The sequence below is a fragment of the Scyliorhinus torazame genome, unplaced genomic scaffold, assembly GCF_047496885.1.
Source record: "Scyliorhinus torazame isolate Kashiwa2021f unplaced genomic scaffold, sScyTor2.1 scaffold_800, whole genome shotgun sequence".
Taxonomy (NCBI): Eukaryota; Metazoa; Chordata; class Chondrichthyes; order Carcharhiniformes; family Scyliorhinidae; genus Scyliorhinus; species Scyliorhinus torazame.
This window is the reverse complement of record NW_027308527.1, coordinates 59,553-80,828: the sequence shown is the minus strand read 5'-3', so window position 1 is coordinate 80,828 and position 21,276 is coordinate 59,553. Positions and strand designations below refer to the sequence as shown.

At 50.7% G+C, this 21,276-nt stretch overlaps 1 long non-coding RNA gene across 1 annotated transcript in view; it reads left to right on the top strand.

Moving 5' to 3' along the window:
- LOC140406707 (uncharacterized) overlaps window positions 1-21,276 on the top strand; it is an 84,435-nt gene that overhangs the window by 11,350 nt on the left and 51,809 nt on the right. The window contains exons 4-5 of the long non-coding RNA XR_011939251.1: window positions 6,728-6,770; window positions 19,981-20,030. This is a non-coding gene — a long non-coding RNA (uncharacterized lncRNA). The remainder of the gene's footprint in view (window positions 1-6,727; window positions 6,771-19,980; window positions 20,031-21,276) is intronic.

The following is a 21,276-nucleotide window of genomic DNA, read 5'->3' as shown; positions in this document are numbered from 1 at the left end:
AGTGTACCTGTCCTGGGTGTAGAGGGAGCTTTACTCTGTATCGAACCCCGTGCTGTACCTGTCCTGGGAGTGTTTGATGGGGACAGTGCAGAGGGAGCTTTACTCTGTATCTAACCCCGGGCTGTACCTGTCCTGGGAGTGTTTGATGGGGACAGTGTAGAGGGAGCTTTAATCTGTATCTAACCCTGTGCTGTACCTGTCCTGGGAGTGCTTGATGGGGCAGTGCAGAGGCAGCTTTACTCTGTATCTAACCCCGTGCTGTACCTGTCCTGGGAGTGTTTGATGGGGACAGTGTAGAGGGAGCTTTACTCTGTATCTAACCCCGTGCTGTACCTGTCCTGGGAGTGTTTAATGGGGACAGTGTAGAGGGAGCTTTACTCTGTATCGAACCCCGTGCTGTACCTGTCCTGGGAGTGTTTGATGGGGTCAGTGTAGAGGGAGCTTTACTCTGTATCTAACCCTGTGCTGTGCCTGTCCTGGGAGTGTTTGAAGGGGACAGTGTAGAGGGAGCTTTACTCTGTATCTAACCCCGTACTGTACCTGTCCTGGGAGTGTTTGATGGGGAGAATGTGGAGGGAGCTTTACTCTGTATCTAACCCCGTGCTGTACCTGTCCTGGGAGTGTTTGATGGGGACAGTGTAGAGGGAGCTTTACTCTTTATCTAACCCCGTGCTGTACCTGTCCTGGGAGTGTTTGATGGGGACAGTGTAGAGGGAGCTTTACTCTGTATCTAACCCCGTGCTGTACTGTTCTGGGAGTGTTTGATGGGGACAGTGTTGAGGGAGCTTTACTCTGTATCTAACCCCGTGCTGTACCTGTCCTGGGAGTGTTTGATGGGGACAGTGTAGAGGGCGCTTTACTCTGTATCTAACCCCGTGCTGTACCTGTCCTGGGAGTGTTTGATGGGGACAGTGTTGAGTGAGCTTTACTCTGTATCTAACCCCGTGCTGTACCTGTCCTGGGAGTGTTTGATGGGGACAGTGTAGAGGGAGCTTTACTCTGTATCTAACCTCGTGCTGTACCTGTCCTGGGAGTGTTTGATGGGGACAGTGTAGAGGGAGCATTACTCTGTATCTACCCCCGTGCTGTACCTGTCCTGGGAGTGTTTGATGGGGACAGTGTAGAGGGAGCTTTACTCTGTATCTAACCCCGTGCTGTACCTGTCCTGTGAGTGTTTGGTGGGGACAGTGTAGAGGGAGCTTCACTCTGTATCTAATCCCGTACTGTACCTGTCCTGGGAGTGTTTGATGGGGACAGTGTTGAGGGATTTTACTCTGTATCTAACCCCGTGCTGTACCTGTCCTGGGAGTGTTTGATGGGGACAGTGTTGAGGGAGCTTTACTCTGTATCTAACCCCGTGCTGGATCTGTCCTGGGAGTGTTTGATGGGGACAGTGTAGAGGGAGCTTTACTCTGTATCTAACCCCGTGCTGTACCTGTCCTGGGAGTGTTTGATGGGGACAGTGTTGAGGGAGCTTTACTCTGTATCTAACCCCGTGCTGTACCTGTCCTGGGTGTGTTTGATGGGGACAGTGTTGAGGGAGCTTTACTCTGTATCTAACACCGTGCTGTACCTGTCCTGTGAGTGTTTGATGGGGACAGTGTTGAGTGAGCTTTACTCTGTATCTAACCCCGTGCTGTACCTGTCCTGGGAGTGTTTGATGGGGACAGTGTAGAGGGAGCTTTACTCTGTATCTAACCCCGTGCTGTACCTGTCCTGGGAGTGTTTGATGGGGACAGTGTAGAGGGAGCATTACTCTGTATCTACCCCCGTGCTGTACCTGTCCTGGGAGTGTTTGATGGGGACAGTGTAGAGGGAGCATTACTCTGTATCTAACCCCGTGCTGTACCTGTCCTGGGAGTGTTTGATGGGGACAATGTGGAGGGAGCTTTACTCTGTATCTAACCCCGTGCTGTACCTGTCCTGGGAGTGTTTGATGGGGACAGTGTAGAGGGAGCTTTACTCTGTATCTAACCCCGTAATGTACCTGTCCTGGGATTGTTTGATGGGGGACAATATAGAGGGAGCTTTACTCTGTATCTAACCCCGTGATGTACCTGTCCTGGGAGTGTTTGCCAGGGACAGTGTAGAGGAATCTGTATCTAACCCCATGATGTACCTTTGCTGGTAGTGTTTGACAGGGTTTCAAAATCTCAAATAAATGTCATCTATTAGTTTCTCCATCTGTCTGTTTCTGCTTCTCTCTCTGTCTGTGTGGGAATATTGTCAACAGAAAATCCACGATCAGCAGTCAGCCATTTTAAGTTACTTAATGGTGGCCATTTTAGGTGAGCACAGCACAGTCATTTCTGACATTTGTACACGTTGGTGTAACAAAATCCTGATGGAAAGTGTCTGATTTAAACAATGATTTGTTGAAAAATGTGGATGTAGAAAGGGAGCTGGCTGTCCTTGTACACCAGTCACTGAAAGTGGAGAGGGGGGTGCAGCAAGCAGTTAAGAAGGCCAATGATATGTTGGCCTTCATTGAAAGAGGGATTTGAGTTCAGAAGTGGAGATGTCTTCCTGCAGTTACACAAGGCCTTGGTGAGACCACACCAGGAGTATTGCGTACAGTTTCGGTCTCCCTAACTAAGAAAGGATATAGTTGCCAGAGAGGGAGTGCAGCGGAGGGTCATTCGGCTGATAGGGAGGTTACCGGGCTGTCCTTCAAGGAGAGATTGGTTTGACTGTGGCACAGTGGTTAGCACTGCTGCCACACAGTGCCAGTGACCCGGGTTAAATTCCGGCCTTGTGTGACTGATTATGTGGAGTTGGCAGTTTCTCCCCGTGTGTGCGTGGGTTTCCTCCGGGTGCTCCGGTTTCCTTCCACAGTACAAAGATGTTGCAGGCTAGGTGGAATGGTCCTGCTAAATTACCCCTTAGTGTCCAAGAAAGATTGTTTAGATTAGGTTAAGGAGTTATTGGGATAGGGCGGGTGACTGAGCTTACATAGGGTGCTGTGTCAGAAGGTTGGTGTAGATTCGATGGGCAGAATGGCCTACTTCTGCATTGTAGGGATTCTGTGATTGTGCCGGTATTCACTAGAGCCGGGAAGGATGAGAGGAGATGTTGGCCGTGCTCAATTGCCCCTTAGTGGCCCAAAGGCTAGGTGGTGTTACTGGGGTTATTTGGAGAGGGTGGAGGCGTGGGCTTGTGTAGGGTGCACTCTCCGAGGGCCAGTGCAGACTCGATGGGCCAAATGGCCTACTCCTGCAATGTATATTCTATGATTCTCTGTATCACATTCCAACAGCGCTGTTCAGACTACACACAGGGATGGTGATTTCCACGTTGCACTGCCTCTGCCATGTCTTGGGAGTGATCATGGAGACAGTGTAGAGGAAACCTTACTCTGTATCTACCCCCGTGCTGTACCTGTCCTGGGAGTGTTTGATGGGGACAGTGTAGAGGGAGCTTTACTCTGTATCTAACCCCGTGCTGTACTTGTCCTGGGAGTGTTTGATGGAGACAGTGTAGAGGGAGCTTTACTCTGTATCTAACCCCGTGCTGTACCTGTCCTGGGAGTGTTTGATGGGCCGGTGTAGAGGGAGCTTTACTCTGTATCTAACCCCGTGCTGTACCTGTCCTGGGAGTGTTTGATGGGGAGAATGTGGAGGGAGCTTTACTCTGTATCTAACCCCGTGCTGTACCTGACCTGGGAGTGTTTGATGGGGACAGTGTAGAGGGAGCTTTACTCTGTATCTAACCCCGTGCTGTACCTGTCCTGGGAGTGTTTGATGGGGACAGTGTAGAGGCAGCTTTACTCTGTATCGAACCCCGTGCTGCCCTGGGAGTGTTTGATGGGGACAGTGTAGAGGGAGCTTTACTCTGTATCTAACCCCGTGCTGTACCTGTCCTGGGAGTGTTTGATGGGGACAGTGTAGAGGCAGCTTTACTCAGTATCTAACCCCGTGCTGCCCTGGGAGTGTTTGATGGGGACAGTGTAGAGGGAGCTTTACTCTGTATCTAACCTCGTGCTGTACCTGTCCTGGGAGTGTTTGATGGGGACAGTGTAGAGGGAGCTTTACTCTGTACCTAACCCCGTGCTGCCCTGGGAGTGTCTGATGGGGACAGTGTGGAGGGAGCTTTACTCAGTATCGAACCCCATGCTGTACCTGTCCTGGGAGTGTTTGATGGGGACAGTGTAGAGGGAGCTTTACTCTGTATCTAACCTCGTGCTGTACCTGTCCTGGGAGTGTTTGATGGGGACAGTGTAGAGGGAGCTTTACTCTGTATCTAACCCTGTGCTGTACCTGTCCTGGGAGTGTTTGATGGGGACAGTGTAGAGGGAGCTTTACTCTGTATCTAACCCCGTGCTGTACCTGTCCAGGCAGTGTTTGATGGGGACAGTGTGGAGGGAGCTTTACTCTGTATCTAACCCCGTGCTGTACCTGTCCTGGGAGTGTTTGATGGGGACAGTGTCGAGGGAGCTTTACTCTGTATCTAACCCCGTGCTGTACCTGTCCTGGGAGTGTTTGATGGGGACAGTGTCGAGGAAACCTTACTCTGTATCTAACCCCGTGCTGTACCTGTCCAGGCAGTGTTTGATGGGGACAGTGTAGAGGGAGCTTTACTCTGTATCTAACCCCGTGCTGTACCTGTCCTGGGAGTGTTTGATGGGGACAGTGTAGAGGGAGCTTTACTCTGTATCTAACCCCGTGCTGTACCTGTCCTGGGAGTGTTTGATGGAGACAGTGTAGAGGGAGCTTTACTCTGTATCTAACCCCGTGCTGTACCTGTCCTGGGAGTGTTTGATGGGCCGGTGTAGAGGGAGCTTTACTCTGTATCTAACCCCGTGCTGTACCTGTCCTGGGAGTGTTTGATGGGGAGAATGTGGAGGGAGCTTTACTCTGTATCTAACCCCGTGCTGTACCTGACCTGGGAGTGTTTGATGGGGACAGTGTAGAGGGAGCTTTACTCTGTATCTAACCCCGTGCTGTACCTGTCCTGGGAGTGTTTGATGGGGACAGTGTAGAGGCAGCTTTACTCTGTATCGAACCCCGTGCTGCCCTGGGAGTGTTTGATGGGGACAGTGTAGAGGGAGCTTTACTCTGTATCTAACCCCGTGCTGTACCTGTCCTGGGAGTGTTTGATGGGGACAGTGTAGAGGGAGCTTTACTCTGTATCTAACCCCGTGCTGTACCTGTCCTGGGAGTGTTTGATGGGGACAGTGTCGAGGAAACCTTACTCTGTATCTAACCCCGTGCTGTACCTGTCCAGGCAGTGTTTGATGGGGACAGTGTAGATGGAGTGTTACTCTGTATCTCACCCAGTGCGATATCTGACTTGGGAGTGTTTGATTGGTACAGTGCAGAGGGAGCTTTAGTCCGAATATATCATCGTACTGTATATGCCCTGGGAGTGTTTGATGTGGACAGCGTAGAGGCAGCTTTACTCTGTTTAGATCAGTGCCCTGTACCTGTCCTGGGAGTGTTTGATGGGGAGAATGTAGAGGGAGCCTTACTCTGTATCTAACCCCGTGCTGTACCTGTCCTGGGGAGTGTTTGATGGGGACAGTGTAGAGGAAGCTTTACTCTGTATATTCCATGGTACTGTAGCTGCCCTGGGAGGGTTTGTTGGGGACAGTTTAGAGGGATGTGTAATCTGTATCTAACCCCATGATGTACTTTGGCTAACAGTGTTTGATGGAGATTCTGAATCTTGAATTAATGTATTCTGTTAGTCTCCCCATCTTCTCTGTCTCTGCAACTCTCTATCTCTCTCTCTGAGAATCTGTCTAAACAAATCCACGATCAGCAGTCAGCCATTTTAAGTTACTTAACGGTGGCCATTTTATGTGAGCACAACACTGAGACAATTCGGACAGTTGTCTAAGTTAGTGTCAAACAATAACTGAAGGAAAGAGTCGTATTTAAACAGTGATATGTTGGGCAATGTGGATGTACAAATGGAGCTTGTACACCAGTCGCTGAAAGTGGAGAGGGGGGTGCAGCAAGCAGTTGAGAAGACCAATGATATGTTGGCCTTCATTGCAAGAGGGATTTGAGTTCAGAAGTGGAGAAGTCTTTCTGCAGTTATACTGGGCCTTGGTGAGACCACACCTGGAGTACTGTGTACAGTTTTTGGTCTCCCTACCATGGAAGGATATAGTTGCCAGAGAGGGAGTGCAGCGGAGGGTCAGTTGGCTGATAGGGAGGTTGCCGGACTGTCCTAGGAGGAGAGATTGCTTCAATAGGGCCTGAACGAGCCCTGTTTCTCCAACCTAACCCTGGAGATCAAATCCCACATTCCTGGTGATTTCTCCCCTCTCTAAGATGGAAAGATATTGACTAAGTTTAAAGCAGAAATTGACTGATTTCTAAATCCCATTGACATAAAGGGATATGGGGATGGTGTTGGGGAAAAGACATTGAAGTAAAGATATTTTACAGCTGGATTCACAGAATACAGACAACAAAGTATCTTGAATTTTGGAAGAGCCACAAATATTGTCAAACATTTGGGAAATGATTGGCAACAGTTTGGACTGAGATCTCTTCAGTGACCTGTGTGCAGACCCCACCCCCGACTTACTGTGAGGAATGTCCCCCTCGGTGTGTTTCCTGTGTCTGCTAAGGAAGACACTTGTCCTGTCTATGGTTATGTTAATTCAGCAGTCAACAACAGATTCTGTCCTGTCGTTATTTCTGTCTTTGTTTGACATTTGTTTCCCTCTGAATTTCTGGCATGTTTGGAATGACTATTCGTCTGTCACCCGAGGAAGGCTTTCCATAGAATGAGTACAAAGCAGCAAGAAATCACAGAATGTGAGTTAAACACAACTTCATTTCTGCCTCCATTTTGAGAGAAGATTGCTGGCCACAAAAACAAAGCTCATTGCAAAGTTTCACTTCATATTTTACATGTTGTTCACAGACAGATTTCTCCAATGAGCTGCTCTATAAATATGGATTCAATTTGATTTTTTCTCACTGTGAGATGTAAAGTTTATTCCTGAATCAATACAGGGTCATCGGCAACAACATCATTTTATTAGACAAGGGGGTTCAATGGGATTTTTCACTGGGATCCTCTGATGTCAATTTCTGAGATTAGAATTTATAATGAAACAATTTTGATTCAATTAAAATGGTCAGTTTGATAACCCCAATGTCCTGACTGCCTCACGTCCTGGCACCCTCACACCCTCATGTCTCCTAACCCCCACATCCTGACCCACTCACGTCCCCAAAACCTCAGATAGTGACCCGCTGTGTCCCTCTTTCTGTGTGTGTCCCTCACTCTGTCTGTGTGCCCACCTCTCTCTGACCCTCTCTGTATCCCTCTCTCTCTCTGTGTCCCTCTCTCTCGCTGTCTGTGTCCTTCTATCACACTCTATCCCTCACTTTCACTGCGTACCTCTTTCTATCTGTGTCACTCTCTCTGTGTCCCTCTCGCTCTATGTGTCCCCCTCTCTCTATCTCTCTCGCTGTGTCCCTCTCTCGCTGTGTCCCCCTCTCTCTCGCTGTGTCCCTCTCTGTCCCCCTCGCTCTCTCTGTCCCATCACTCTCGGTGTGTCTCTCACACTCTCGCTGTGTCCATCTCTCTCGCTGTCTCCATCTCTCTCGCTGTGTCCATCTCTCTCGCTGTGTCCATCTCTCTCGCTGTGTCCCACTCTCTCTCGCTGTGTCCCACTCTCTCTCGCTGTGTCCCACTCTCTCTCGCTGTGTCCCACTCTCTCTCGCTGTGTCCCACTCTCTCTCGCTGTGTCCCACTCTCTCTCGCTGTGTCCCTCTCTCTCTCGCTGTGTCCCTCTCTCTCTCGCTATGTCCCTCTCTCTCTCGCTGTGCCCCCTTCTCTCTCACTGTGTCCCCCCCTCTCTCTCGCTGTGTCCCCCTCTCTCTCGCTGTATCCCCCTCTCTCTCTCTCTCGCTGTGTCCCTCAAACTCTCTCTGTGTCCCTCAAACTCTCTCTGTGTCCCTCGCTCTCTCTGTGTCCCTCGCTCTCTCTGTGTCCCTCGCTCTCTGTGTCCCTCGCTCTCTGTGTCCCTCGCTCTCGCTGTGTCCCTCGCTCTCTCTGTGTCCCTCGCTCTCTCTGTGTCCCTCGCTCTCGCTCTGTCCCTCGCTCTCTCTGTGTCCCTCTCCCTCCGTGTGTCCCTCTCCCTCCATGTGTCCCCCTCTTTTTCTCTCTCGCTGTGTCCCTCTCTCGCTGTGTCCCTCTCTCTCTCTCTGTCCCTCTTTGTCCCTCTCTCTCTGTCCTTTCTCGGTGTCCCTCTTTCTCTGTGTCCCTCTTTCTCTATGTACCCTCTCTCTCTCTGTCCCTCGCTCTCTGTCACTCGCTCTCTGTCCCTCGCTCTCTGTCCCTCGCTCTCTGTGTCCCTCGCTCTCTATGTGTCCCTCGCTCTCTCTGTGTCCCTCGCTCTCTCTGTGTCCCTCGCTCTCTCTGTGTCCCTCGCTCTCTCTGTGTCCCTCGCTCTCTCTGTGTCCCTCCCTCGCTCTGTGTCCCTCCCTCGCTCTGTGTCCCTCCCTCGCTCTGTGTCCCTCCCTCGCTCTGTGTCCCTCCCTCGCTCTGTGTCCTTCCCTCGCTCTGTGTCCCTCCCTCGCTCTGTGTCCCTCCCTCGCTCTGTGTCCCTCCCTCGCTCTGTGTCCCTCCCTCGCTCTGTGTCCCTCCCTCGCTCTGTGTCCCTCCCTCGCTCTGTGTCCCTCCCTCGCTCTGTGTCCCTCCCTCGCTCTGTGTCCCTCCCTCGCTCTGTGTCCCTCCCTCGCTCTGTGTCCCTCCCTCGCTGCGTGTCCCTCCCTCGCTGCGTGTCCCTCCCTCGCTGCGTGTCCCTCCCTCGCTGCGTGTCCCTCCCTCGCTGCGTGTCCCTCCCTCGCTGCGTGTCCCTCCCTCGCTGCGTGTCCCTCCCTCGCTGCTTGTCCCTCCCTCGCTGCGTGTCCCTCCCTCGCTGCGTGTCCCTCCCTCGCTGCGTGTCCCTCGCTCGCTGCGTGTCCCTCGCTCGCTGCGTGTCCCTCGCTCGCTGCGTGTCCCTCGCTCGCTGCGTGTCCCTCGCTCGCTGCGTGTCCCTCGCTCGCTGCGTGTCCCTCGCTCGCTGCGTGTCCCTCGCTCGCTGCGTGTCCCTCGCTCGCTGCGTGTCCCTCGCTCGCTGCGTGTCCCTCGCTCGCTGCGTGTCCCTCGCTCGCTGCGTGTCCCTCGCTCGCTGCGTGTCCCTCGCTCGCTGCGGGTCCCTCGCTCGCTGCGGGTCCCTCGCTCGCTGCGGGTCCCTCGCTCGCTGCGGGTCCCTCGCTCGCTGCGGGTCCCTCGCTCGCTGCGGGTCCCTCGCTCGCTGCGGGTCCCTCGCTCGCTGCGGGTCCCTCGCTCGCTGCGGGTCCCTCGCTCGCTGCGGGTCCCTCGCTCGCTGCGGGTCCCTCGCTCGCTGCGGGTCCCTCGCTCGCTGCGGGTCCCTCGCTCGCTGCGGGTCCCTCGCTCGCTGCGGGTCCCTCGCTCGCTGCGGGTCCCTCGCTCGCTGCGGGTCCCTCGCTCGCTGCGGGTCCCTCGCTCTCTGCGTGTCCCTGGCTCTCTGCGTGTCCCTGGCTCTCTGCGTGTCCCTGGCTCTCTGCGTGTCCCTCGCTCTCTGCGTGTCCCTCGCTCTCTGCGTGTCCCTCGCTCTCTGTCCGTCCCCCAGTGTCTGAGTGAGTGTGTATAACACTGAGTGAGTGTGTGTAAGAGTGAGAATTGGTGAGAACTACTGTGTGTGATTGTAAGAGTGAGTGTGTACGAGTGAGTGTGTGTAAGTGTGTGTGAACAGTGTGTTTGTATAAGAGTGACTGAGTGTGTAAGAGTGAGTTTGTGAGTGAATGGGAATGAGCGTGTGAGCGTGTCGGTGAGTGAGAGTGATTGGTGTGCGAGTGAGTGATTAGTGTGTGAGTGATTGGTGTGCGAGTGAGTGATTAGTATATGAGTGTGAGTGACTGGAAGTGTGGGTGAGTGTGTAAGAGTGAGCAAGTTAATGTGTGAAAGTGAGTGAGCATGTGTGTGTAAAAGTGTGTGCGTATGTAAGAATGAGTGAGTAATAGTGAGTGTGAGTGAGGGTGTGAGTGAGTGTGTAAGAGTGAGTGTGAGTATGTAAGATCATGTGTGTGTGATCTGTGGGTCTGTGGGTCCCTCGCTCTCTGTGGGTCCCTCGCTCTCTGTGGGTCCCTCGCTCTCTGTGGGTCCCTCGCTCTCTGTGGGTCCCTCGCTCTCTGTGGGTCCCTCGCTCTCTGTGGGTCCCTCGCTCTCTGTGGGTCCCTCGCTCTCTGTGGGTCCCTCGCTCTCTGTGGGTCCCTCGCTCTCTGTGGGTCCCTCGCTCTCTGTGGGTCCCTCGCTCTCTGTGGGTCCCTCGCTCTCTGTGGGTCCCTCGCTCTCTGTGGGTCCCTCGCCCTCTGTGGGTCCCTCGCCCTCTGTGGGTCCCTCGCCCTCTGTGCGTCCCTCGCCCTCTGTGCGTCCCTCGCCCTCTGTGCGTCCCTCGCCCTCTGTGCGTCCCTCGCCCTCTGTGCGTCCCTCGCCCTCTGTGCGTCCCTCGCCCTCTGTGCGTCCCTCGCCCTCTGTGCGTCCCTCGCCCTCTGTGCGTCCCTCGCCCTCTGTGCGTCCCTCGCCCTCTGTGCGTCCCTCGCCCTCTGTGCGTCCCTCGCCCTCTGTGCGTCCCTCGCCCTCTGTGCGTCCCTCGCCCTCTGTGCGTCCCTCGCCCTCTGTGCGTCCCTCGCCCTCTGTGCGTCCCTCGCCCTCTGTGCGTCCCTCGCCCTCTGTGCGTCCCTCGCCCTCTGTGCGTCCCTCGCCCTCTGTGCGTCCCTCGCCCTCTGTGCGTCCCTCGCCCTCTGTGCGTCCCTCGCCCTCTGTGCGTCCCTCGCCCTCTGTGCGTCCCTCGCCCCCAGTACGTCCCTCGCCCCCAGTACGTCCCTCGCCCCCAGTGTGTCCCTCGCTCTCTGTGTGTCCCGTAACAGCCTCCGTGAACAGGCGCAGTAATGTGGCGACTAGGGGCTTTTCACAGTAACTTCATTTGAAGCCTACTTGTGACAATAAGCGATTTCAATTTTCATTTTGCGTCCCTCGCAATCTGTGTGTCCCTCGCAATCTGTGTGTCTAATGTTTGATGGGGACAGTGTAGAGGGAGCTTTACTCTGTATCGAACCCCGTGCTGTACCTGTCCTGGGAGTGTTTGATGGGGACAGTGTAGTGGGAGCTTTTCTCTGTATCTAACCCCGTACTGTACCTGTCCTGGGATTGTTTGATGGGGGACAATATAGAGGGAGCTTCACTCTGTATCTAACCCCGTGATGTACCTGTCCTGGGAGTGTTTGACAGGGTTTCAAAATCTCAAATAAATGTCATCTATTAGTTTCTCCATCTGTCTGTTTCTGCTTCTCTCTCTGTCTGTGTGGGAGTATTGTCAACAGAAAATCCACGATCAGCAGTCAGCCATTTTAAGTTACTTAATGGTGGCCATTTTAGGTGAGCACAGCACAGTCATTTCTGACATTTGTACACGTTGGTGTAACAAAATCCTGATGGAAAGTGTCTGATTTAAACAATGATTTGTTGAAAAATGTGGATGTAGAAAGGGAGCTGGCTGTCCTTGTACACCAGTCACTGAAAGTGGAGAGGGGGGTGCAGCAAGCAGTTAAGAAGGCCAATGATATGTTGGCCTTCATTGAAAGAGGGATTTGAGTTCAGAAGTGGAGATGTCTTTCTGCAGTTACACAAGGCCTTGGTGAGACCACACCAGGAGTATTGCGTACAGTTTCGGTCTCCCTAACTAAGAAAGGATATAGTTGCCAGAGAGGGAGTGCAGCGGAGGGTCATTCGGCTGATAGGGAGGTTACCGGGCTGTCCTTCAAGGAGAGATTGGTTTGACTGTGGCACAGTGGTTAGCACTGCTGCCTCACAGTGCCAGTGACCCGGGTTAAATTCCGGCCTTGTGTGACTGATTATGTGGAGTTGGCAGTTTCTCCCCGTGTGTGCGTGGGTTTCCTCCGGGTGCTCCGGTTTCCTTCCACAGTCCAAAGATGTGCAGGCTAGGTGGAATGGTCCTGCTAAATTACCCCTTAGTGTCCAAGAAAGATTGTTTAGATTAGGTTAAGGAGTTATTGGGATAGGGCGGGTGACTGAGCTTACATAGGGTGCTGTGTCAGAAGGTTGGTGTAGATTCGATGGGCAGAATGGCCTCCTTCTGCATTGTAGGGATTCTGTGATTGTGCCGGTATTCACTAGAGCCGGGAAGGATGAGAGGAGATGTTGGCCGTGCTAAATTGCCCCTGAGTGGCCCAAAGCGTAGGTGGTGTTACTGGGGTTATTTGGAGAGGGTGGAGGCGTGGGCTTGTGTAGGGTGCTCTCTCCGAGGGCCAGTGCAGACTCGATGGGCCAAATGGCCTACTCCTGCAATGTATATTCTATGATTCTCTGTATCACATTCCAACAGCGCTGTTCAGACTACACACAGGGATGGTGATTTCCACGTTGTACTGCCTCTGCCATGTCTTGGGAGTGATCATGGAGACAGTGTAGAGGAAACCTTACTCTGCATCTAACCCCGTGTTGTACCTGTTCTGGGAGTGTTTGATGGGGACAGTGTAGAGGGAGCTTTACTCTGTATCTAACCCCGTGCTGTACCTGTCCTGGGAGTGTTTGATGCGGACAGTGTAGAGAGAGCATTACTCTGTATCTAACCCCGTGCTGTACCTGTCCTGGGACTGTTTGATGGGGACAGTGTAGAGGGAGCTTTACTCTGTATCTAACCCCGTGCTGTACCTGTCCTGGGAGTGTTTGATGGGTCAGTGTAGAGGGAGCTTTACTCTGTATCTAACTCCTTATTCATGGGTCACTAAACGCTAGTGTGCGGGTACATTAAGCAATCAGGAAGGCCAATGGTACGTTAACTTTCATCGCTCGGGGTTATTAGTATTGGGGTTAAGATGACTTGCTGTAATTGTACAGAGCCTTGGTCACAACACACCTGGACCATTGTGTGGAATTTTGTTCTCCATATCTAAGGAAGGATATACTTGCTGCAGAAGGAGTGTAACGGAGATTCACCAGACGAATCCCTGGGATGGTGAAGTTGTCTGATGAGGAGAGATTGAGGAAAATGTACCTGTGTTCCCGAAAAATGAGAGGTGATCTTGAAACATACACAATTCATCCGGGGCATCACAAGATAGATGTAGGTCAGATGTTCTCTCTGACTGGTGAGATTAGACCCAGGGGGAGGGGGCACAGTCTCAAACCATAAGACCATAAGACATTGAAGCAGAATTAGGCCACTCGGCCCATCGAGTCTGCTCCGCCATTCAATCATGGCTGATATTTTTCTAATTCCCATTCTCCTGCCTTCTCTCCATAACCCCTGATCCCCTTATTGATCAAGAACCGATCTATCTCTGTCTTAGAGATACTCAGTGATTTGGCCTCCACAGCCTTCTGCGGCAAAGAGCTCCACATATTCACCGCCCTCTGGCTGAAGAAATTCCTCCTCATCTCTGTTTTAAAGGATCGTCCCTTTAGTCTGAGATGGTGTCCTCTGATTCTAGTTTTTCCTACAAGTGGAAACATCCTCTCCACGTCCACTCTATCCAGGCCTCGCAGTATCCTGTAAGTTTCAATAAGACCCCCTCATCCTTCTAAACTCCAACGAATACAGACCCAGTGTCCTCAACCATTCCTCATACGACAAGTTCTTCATTCCAGGGAACATTCTTGTGAACCTCCTCTGGACCCTTTCCAAGGCAGCACATCCTTCCTTAGATACTGGGCCTAAAACTGCTCACAATACTCCAAATGGGGTCTGACCAGAGCCTTGTACAGCCTCAGAAGTACATCCCTGGTCTTGTATTCTCGCCCTCTTGACATGAATGCTCAGAATCAGGGGTAGACCATTGCAGACTGAGATGAGGAGGAATTTCTTCATTCAGAGGGTGGAGAATCTTGGAATTCTCTGATCCAGAGGGTTGTGGAAGCTCAATCATTGAGCATGTTCCAGACACAAATCGACTGTGTATAATACAATAGGAATGTGTGTGTGAGTGTGCGTGCGTCTGTGCGTGCCAGGATCTGTTTGAATGGTGGAGCAGACTCGATGGGCCAAATCGCCTACACATGCTCATATTTTCCTTTGAGACTTAAATGCGTATACACACACAAGTTCACAGATACACACACACACATGCGCGTGCACACACTGACTGATACATACACGGCAACAGATACATACACACACACACATGCGTGCACAGACACATGCGTGTACACACACATTGGCGCACACCCATACATATATATTAGCCATTTAAGACCATTTGATAGAATGCTACACATCCCAGTTTGCCAATGACACCAAACATTAGACAGCGTTGTAAGCAATATAGCTGGAAACATCAAAATGCAGGGAGATATTATCGTTTTGGCGGTAGACTGAACTGGTGGACGTGTTTCAGTGTTGGGAAATGTTTCGATGATGTGCTTTAGAATTAAAAAGGATAGAACCGTGATCTTTATAAACGATGAGAAGACAGAAACGGTGGAAGTTTAAACTGTACAGATATTTCACAGCTAGATTCACACAATACAGACAGCAATGTATGGTAGATTTTGGAAGTGCCACAAATGTTGTCAAGTGCAGTGCGAGGCGTACTTCAATGTTTCAGTCTTACTGAGAAACTGTCAGCCCACAGGACAACATTTCTGTATAATAGGATTGAAGCACAAGTTCAAATAGTTTTGTTTCAAAGTTTAAAATAACCAGTCATTTTTCTGTGCAGCTTTCGGAATCTGTCAGAGGAATTTAGGTTATACAGGCAAGTGTTAACAAGAGTATTGGGAACTGATTAGAAGTTTGATGGAGATATTCCTGCATTATGGAAATGTGTGATAGCTATTTAGGGTTGGGGAATGGATTGATCAAAGGATGTAGCTTTTTGTTATCTATATCAGACTGACAGCCTTGAAGATTCACAACTTCCATGTGCTGAGAGAAAGGATTGATTAACCAAGGCCTATTATTCAAATACTTCAGACAAGTGACAAAACAACAATAACAGAGAATATACAAACAGAGACAAGCAGACACCTGTAATCGGAGCTTAAACTTCATGTTTAAATGTGAAGGGCTGAAATAAACAAGAGTCCACCCTGGGATTTGGTGCAATTTGAGTTCTGCTTTTCCAAAAAATAAAAATAACTGTCTGGAATGAAAAATTCTTTGGACAGAACAGAGGGATTTTGACTCTGTATTTAAGCCCAGACAGCATTTGGGTTGTGAGTGTTTGATGGACAGTGCAGATAAAACTTTACTCTGAAACACTGGAATTTAGTTTAAGGGTGATTTAATCACATGCTTCAGAATAATAATTGATATTGTACATCTCGTGTGTGTCTCAGTGTCAGCTGTGAAACATGTACAGCACAATCTCATCCTGTCTCTGTGTGTCTCTCTGAAATTCGCTGGTCCTTTCCTAAATTACCACTGACTAGATTTCAAAAGGGCTCCATTGCCTGTGAAGCAGTTTGTGATACCCAAAGGTTATGAAAAGTGCTTTAGAAAAGTCTGTCCCCAAGCTGTTGTGAGGATGTTCAGAGTCAGTGTGTGACTTGGGTCACACACAGGCCAGATACACCTCTCCAAGTTAAAGGTGGAGAATGGATCTCGCTCCATTTGAAAGATGTATTGACCCAGCCTGTCTTGAGTTTGTGTCTGTGTGTGAGTTTGTGTTTGTCTGTACACGTGTGTGTGTGTGTGTCTGGGGTGGGGTGGGAGTTTGTGTGTGTGACTTTTTACGCGGCACGGTAGCACAGTGGGTAGCACTGTGGCTTTACAGCTCCAGGGTCCCGGGTTCGATTCCCGGCACGTTCTCTCTGTGTCTGCGTGGGTTTCCTCCGGGAGCTCCGGTTTCCTCCCACAAGTCTGAAAGACGTGCTGTTAGGTAATTTGGACATTCTGAATGTTCCCTCTGTGTACCCAAACAGGTGCCGTAATGTGGCGACTAGGGGCTTTTCACAGTAACTTCATTGCAGTGTTAATGTAAGCCTACTTGTGACAATAAAGATTATTATACATGGTAGTCCCTCAGGCTCTTACCCTGGGTACATGGTAGTCAGCACTCCAAAAGGGTTAATTGTAGTGTCCACAGCAGTATGGTGTAATGTAGTATTAACTGGGACAAGAGCTTACAGTATAAACAGTGACGGGGTCAACTGCAGTGATCACTGGGAAAGGAGCTAATGTGTTCTCAATAGAGATATGGATGAGAACGGTTATATATTACAAGGTAATATACACAATGACATTCTCAAATGCAGTAATATTTCTGACACAGTGTAGAGCAGCATTTACAGCGACTGATGCTGCTGGGAAATAAATTCATCCAGGGCTTTGTATCAGATTATTAAAATTAGTTATTGTTAAGGTGGTCTAGTCGCGAAGGCAGGCTCGATCAGCTGGATGGCCCACTCCTGTTCCTATGTACCTCTCCTGGGAGTATTTGATGGGGACAGATGTAGAGGGAGCTTTACTCTGTATCTAACCCCGTGCTGTACCTGTCCTGGGAGTTTTTGATGTGGACAGTGTAGAGGGAGCTTTACTCTGTATCACCCCGTGCTATACCCATCCTAGGAGTGTTTGATGGGGACAGTCCAGAGGGAGCTTTACTCTTTATCTAACCCTATGCTGTACCTGTCCTGGGAATGTTTAATGGGGACAGTGTAGAGGGAGCTTCATTCATTATCTAACCTCGTGCTGTACCTCTCCTGGGAGTTTTTGATGTGGACAGTGTAGAAGGAGCTTGACTCTGTATCTCACCCTGTGCTGTACCTGTCTTGGGAGTGTTTGATGGGGACAGTCTAGAAGGAGCTTTACTCTGTATCACCCCGTGCTGTACCCATCCTAGGAGTGTTTGATGGGGACAGTGTAGAGGGAGCTTTACTCTTTATCTGACCCTATGTTGTACCTGACCTGGGACTGTTTGATGGGGACAGTGTAGAGGGAGCTTTACTCTGTAACTAACCCCGTGCTGTACCTGACCTGGGAGTGTTTGATGGGGACAGTATCGAGGGAGCTTTACTCTGTATCTAACCCCGTGCTGTACCTGTCCCTGTGAGTGTTTGATGGGGACAGTGTAGAGGGTGCTTTACTCTGTATCTAACCCCGTGCTGTACCTGTCCTGGGAGTGTTTGATGGGGACAGTGTAGAGGGTGCTTTACTCTGTATCTAACCTCGTGCTGTGCCTGTCCCTGTGAGTGTTTGATGGGGACAGTGCAGAGGGAGCTTTACTCTTTATGTAACCTCATGCTGTACCTGTCCTGGTGTGTTTAATGGGGACAGTGGAGAGGGAGCTTTACTCTGTATCTAACCCCGTGTTGTACCTGTCCTGGGAGTGTTTGATGGGGACGGTGTAGAGGGAGCTTTACTCTGTATCTAACACAGTGCTGTACCTGTCCTAGGACTGTTTGATGGGGACAGTGTAGCAGGAGCATTACTCTGTATCTAACCCCATGCTGTACCTGTCCTGGGAGTGTTTGATGGGGACAGTGTAGGGGGAGCTTTACTTTGTATCTAACCCCATGCTGTACCTGTCCTGGGAGTGTTTGATGGTGACAGTGTCGAGGGAGAATTACTCTGATTCTAACCCCGTGCTGTACCTGACCTGGGAGTGTTTGATGGTGACTGTGTATAGGGAGCTTTACTCTGATTCTAACCCCGTGCTGTACCTGACCTGGAAGTGTTTGATGGTGACTGTGTATAGGGAGCATAACTCTTTATCTGACCCCATGCTGTACCTGTCCTGGGAGTGTTTGATGATTCCTTCAGAGAAGATTCCTGGCCACAAAAACAAAGCTCATTTTAAAAGTTTCACTTCATATTTTACATGTTGTTCACAGACAGATTTCTTCAATGAGCTGCTCTATAAATTTGGATTCAGTTTGATTTTTTCTCACTGTGAGATGTAAAGCTTATTCCTCAATCAATACAGGGTCATCGGCAACAACATCTTTTTATTAGACAAGGAGGTTCAATGGGATTTTTCGCTGAAATCCACTGATGTCAGTTCATGAGATTAGAATTTATAATGAAACAATTTGGATTCAATGAAAACGGTCAGTTTGATAACCCCAACTGCTTTCTGTTCACTCGCCCCTCACTCTCCACTCTCACCTTGTTTTTAATTTAGGGAATTCTGCAGGCAGCTTGTGCACAGAAAGAGCCCAAAAATGGTGGCACTTTCCAAATTAAGTTCAGAGTCTCTGAAGTTGGATTTCTTTCTCTCTTTCTACTTGAACATGTACAAACTGACAGCAGGCATATTGATTGCACAGTAAGATTCCACAATCAGTAATGTGATCATAGTGGAAAATTCCCCCACGTCCCCTGTGGAAAGGATGAATTAACTCCCTCATTCCCACGTTTAAGTTTAAGACTTTTAACTCATGACCTTCAAACATTTTGCAGTCCGTGAGCTATTTTTTAATAAGTGTGGTCACTGTTGCTGTGTTTTTTGAAAATATTTTGATTCCGATGAGGACGGACATAACAACATACAAACAATCAGTCAGTCACAACACAAACAAAATACTATTCTCCTCATTTGACATTTATTCCTTGATTTCCATTAAACCTTTCCCCTCTTCCCTCCCCTTCCCCACTGGCAACAAACAGATCTGTAAATAGAGACAAGAACAGCTTCCATCTCGTCCAGAAACCCCCATCTGAGCCACAAAGGGCTAACTTTAGTTTCTCAAGTTTAAGGAATTCCGCAATATCCCTCAACCATGTTGATATTTTTGGCGGATCTTCTGACTTCCCTTCCAATAAAATTAGCCTCCGGGCGATCAATGTGGCAAAGGCCACCACATCGGCCCCGTCCCCATCTATTAGTCCCGGTACTTCCGACACCCCAGAAATTGCCTCATGTGGTCCCAGTAATATTTCCACCTCCACAACTTTTGTTTGTGTTTTAAATAGCGAGAGCCAGAAGCCCACGAATTGTGGACGTGACCAGAAGATGTGGACATGGTTAACTGGTCCTCCTTTACACTCTCACATTTATCTTCTTCCTCTGTGAAGAATCTGCTCATTCGGTCCTGTGTCATATGGCCCCTGTGTACATCCTTGAATTGTATCAAGCCCATCAGAGCACATGAAGATGTCGCATTGACCCTGTGTATAATCTCACTCCATCGTCCCCAATTCAACGCCACATCCAACTCTTCCTTCCACTTTTGTTTCATCTCTTCAATCGCTGCTTTCTTTCTGTCCATCAGCCACCTGTAAATGTTAGTAATTCTCCCATCACCAACTTAGCTGGGAGGAGCAATTTATCCAGCACCTTGTTCTCTGGTAGGCAAACGAACGTGGACAACTCCTTTTTCACCAAGTTTCATCATTGAAGATAATTAAACTTCACCTCCCTCTGCATTTTATGTTTCTCCCTCAATTCTTCAAATCTACTTTCCAACAACAAGTCTGTAACCTGTTTCAGCCCAGCTTTATGCCACTGTTTAAATATTGTATCCAGTCTTGCCGCCGGGGTGAATCGGGGGTTTCCATAAACAGGGGCTCGCACCGTCAAGTTTACCAAACCAAAATGGCGTCTCCGCTTGCTCCAGATGTTGAAGGAAGATGCCAGCACCGGGCTTTGTGTAAACCTCCCCGGGGGAAATGGGAGTGGAGCCGCAGCGGAAGTCTGCAAACTAGCCCCTTTACACGATGCTTCCACCACCTGTACCCATTCCACTTCTTCCTCTCCCCACCATTGCCCAATCTTCTCCAAATTCACCGCCCAATAACAATACAAAAGATTGGGAAGCACCAACCCTCCCACCCACCCATTCTTTTTAAATATGAGCTGGTATTTTTGAAGAGAAATCCAATTAATCTCCTTCCATTTACTGATGGAGAAGTGATCTGCCGCATTTTCTATCTGATTAGAGCAGGGTGTCTGTGTGAGGGTAAGTGTGTTACTGTGTGTGTGGACTTTTCTCTATCTGTCTATCTGCCAGTCGCCCATGTCCAAGATTCTATTTCTCTCTCCACAGATGCTGCCTGACCTACTCAGTATTTTCCGCATTGGTACAAGAGCGAGGAGGTAAGGCTGAAGTTATACAAGACACTAGTTAGACCTCAGCTGGAATATTGTGGACAGTTCTGGGTGCCACATGATAGGAAGAGTGTGAACACACTGGAGCGAGTGCAGAGGAGGTTCACAAGAATGGTTCAGGAATGAGAAACTTCAGTGATGAGGTTAGATTGGAGAGGTTGGGTCTGTTCTCCACGGAGAAAAATGGCCAAGAGGAGATTTGATAGAGGTGTTCAAATTCTTGGGGGTGCCGGACAGAGTAGGCAGGGAGAAACGGATCCCACTATTAAGAAGCTCAAGAACGAGATGGCACAGAATTAAAGGGATTTGGAAAAGAAGCAATTGTGGGGCGAAATTCTCCGGAAACGGCGCGATGTCTGCCGACTGGCGCCCAAAACGGCGCAAATCAGACGGGCATCGCGCCGCCCCAAAGGTGCGGAATGCTCCGCATCTTTGGGGGCCGAGCCCCAACATTGAGGGGCTAGGTCGGCGCCGGAGGAATTTCCGCCCCGCCAGCTGGCAGAAACTGCCTTTGGTGCCCCGCCAGCTGGCGCGGAAATGACATCTCCGGGCGGCGCATGCGCGGGAGCGTCAGCGGCCGCTGACAGTTTCCCACGCTTGTGCAGCGGAGGGAGTCTCCGCCGCCTCCGCCATGGTGGAGACCGTGGCGGAGGCGGAAGGGAAAGAGTGCCCCCACGGCACAGGCCCGCCCGCGGATCGGTGGGCCCCGATCGCGGGCCAGGCCACCGTGGGGGCACCCCCCGGGGCCAGATTGCCCCGCGCCCCACCCTAGGACCCCGGAGCCCGCCCGTGCCGCCTTGTTCCGCCGGTAAGGCAGGTGGTTCAATTTACGCCGGCGGGACAGGCATTTTAGCGGCGGGACTTCGGCCCATCCGGGCTGGAGAATCGAGCAGGGGGGCCCGCCAACCGGCGCGGCGCGATTCCCGCCCTGCCGAATCTCCGGTGCCGGAGACTTCGGCAACCAGCAGGGGCGGGATTCACGCCAGCCCCCGGCGATTCTCCGACCCCCCCGCCCCTGATGTGAGAAAATGGAAACCGTATAGTGTAGAGAGAGCCCTGCTCGCTATCTGACCCCGTGCTGTACCTGTCCTGGGAGTGTTTGATGGGGACAGTGTAGAGAGAGCTTTACTCTGTATCTAACCCCGTGCTGTGCCTGTCCTGGGAGTGTTTGATGGGGACAGTGTAGAGGGAGCTTTACTCTGTATCTGACCCCGTGCTGTACCTGTCCTGGGAG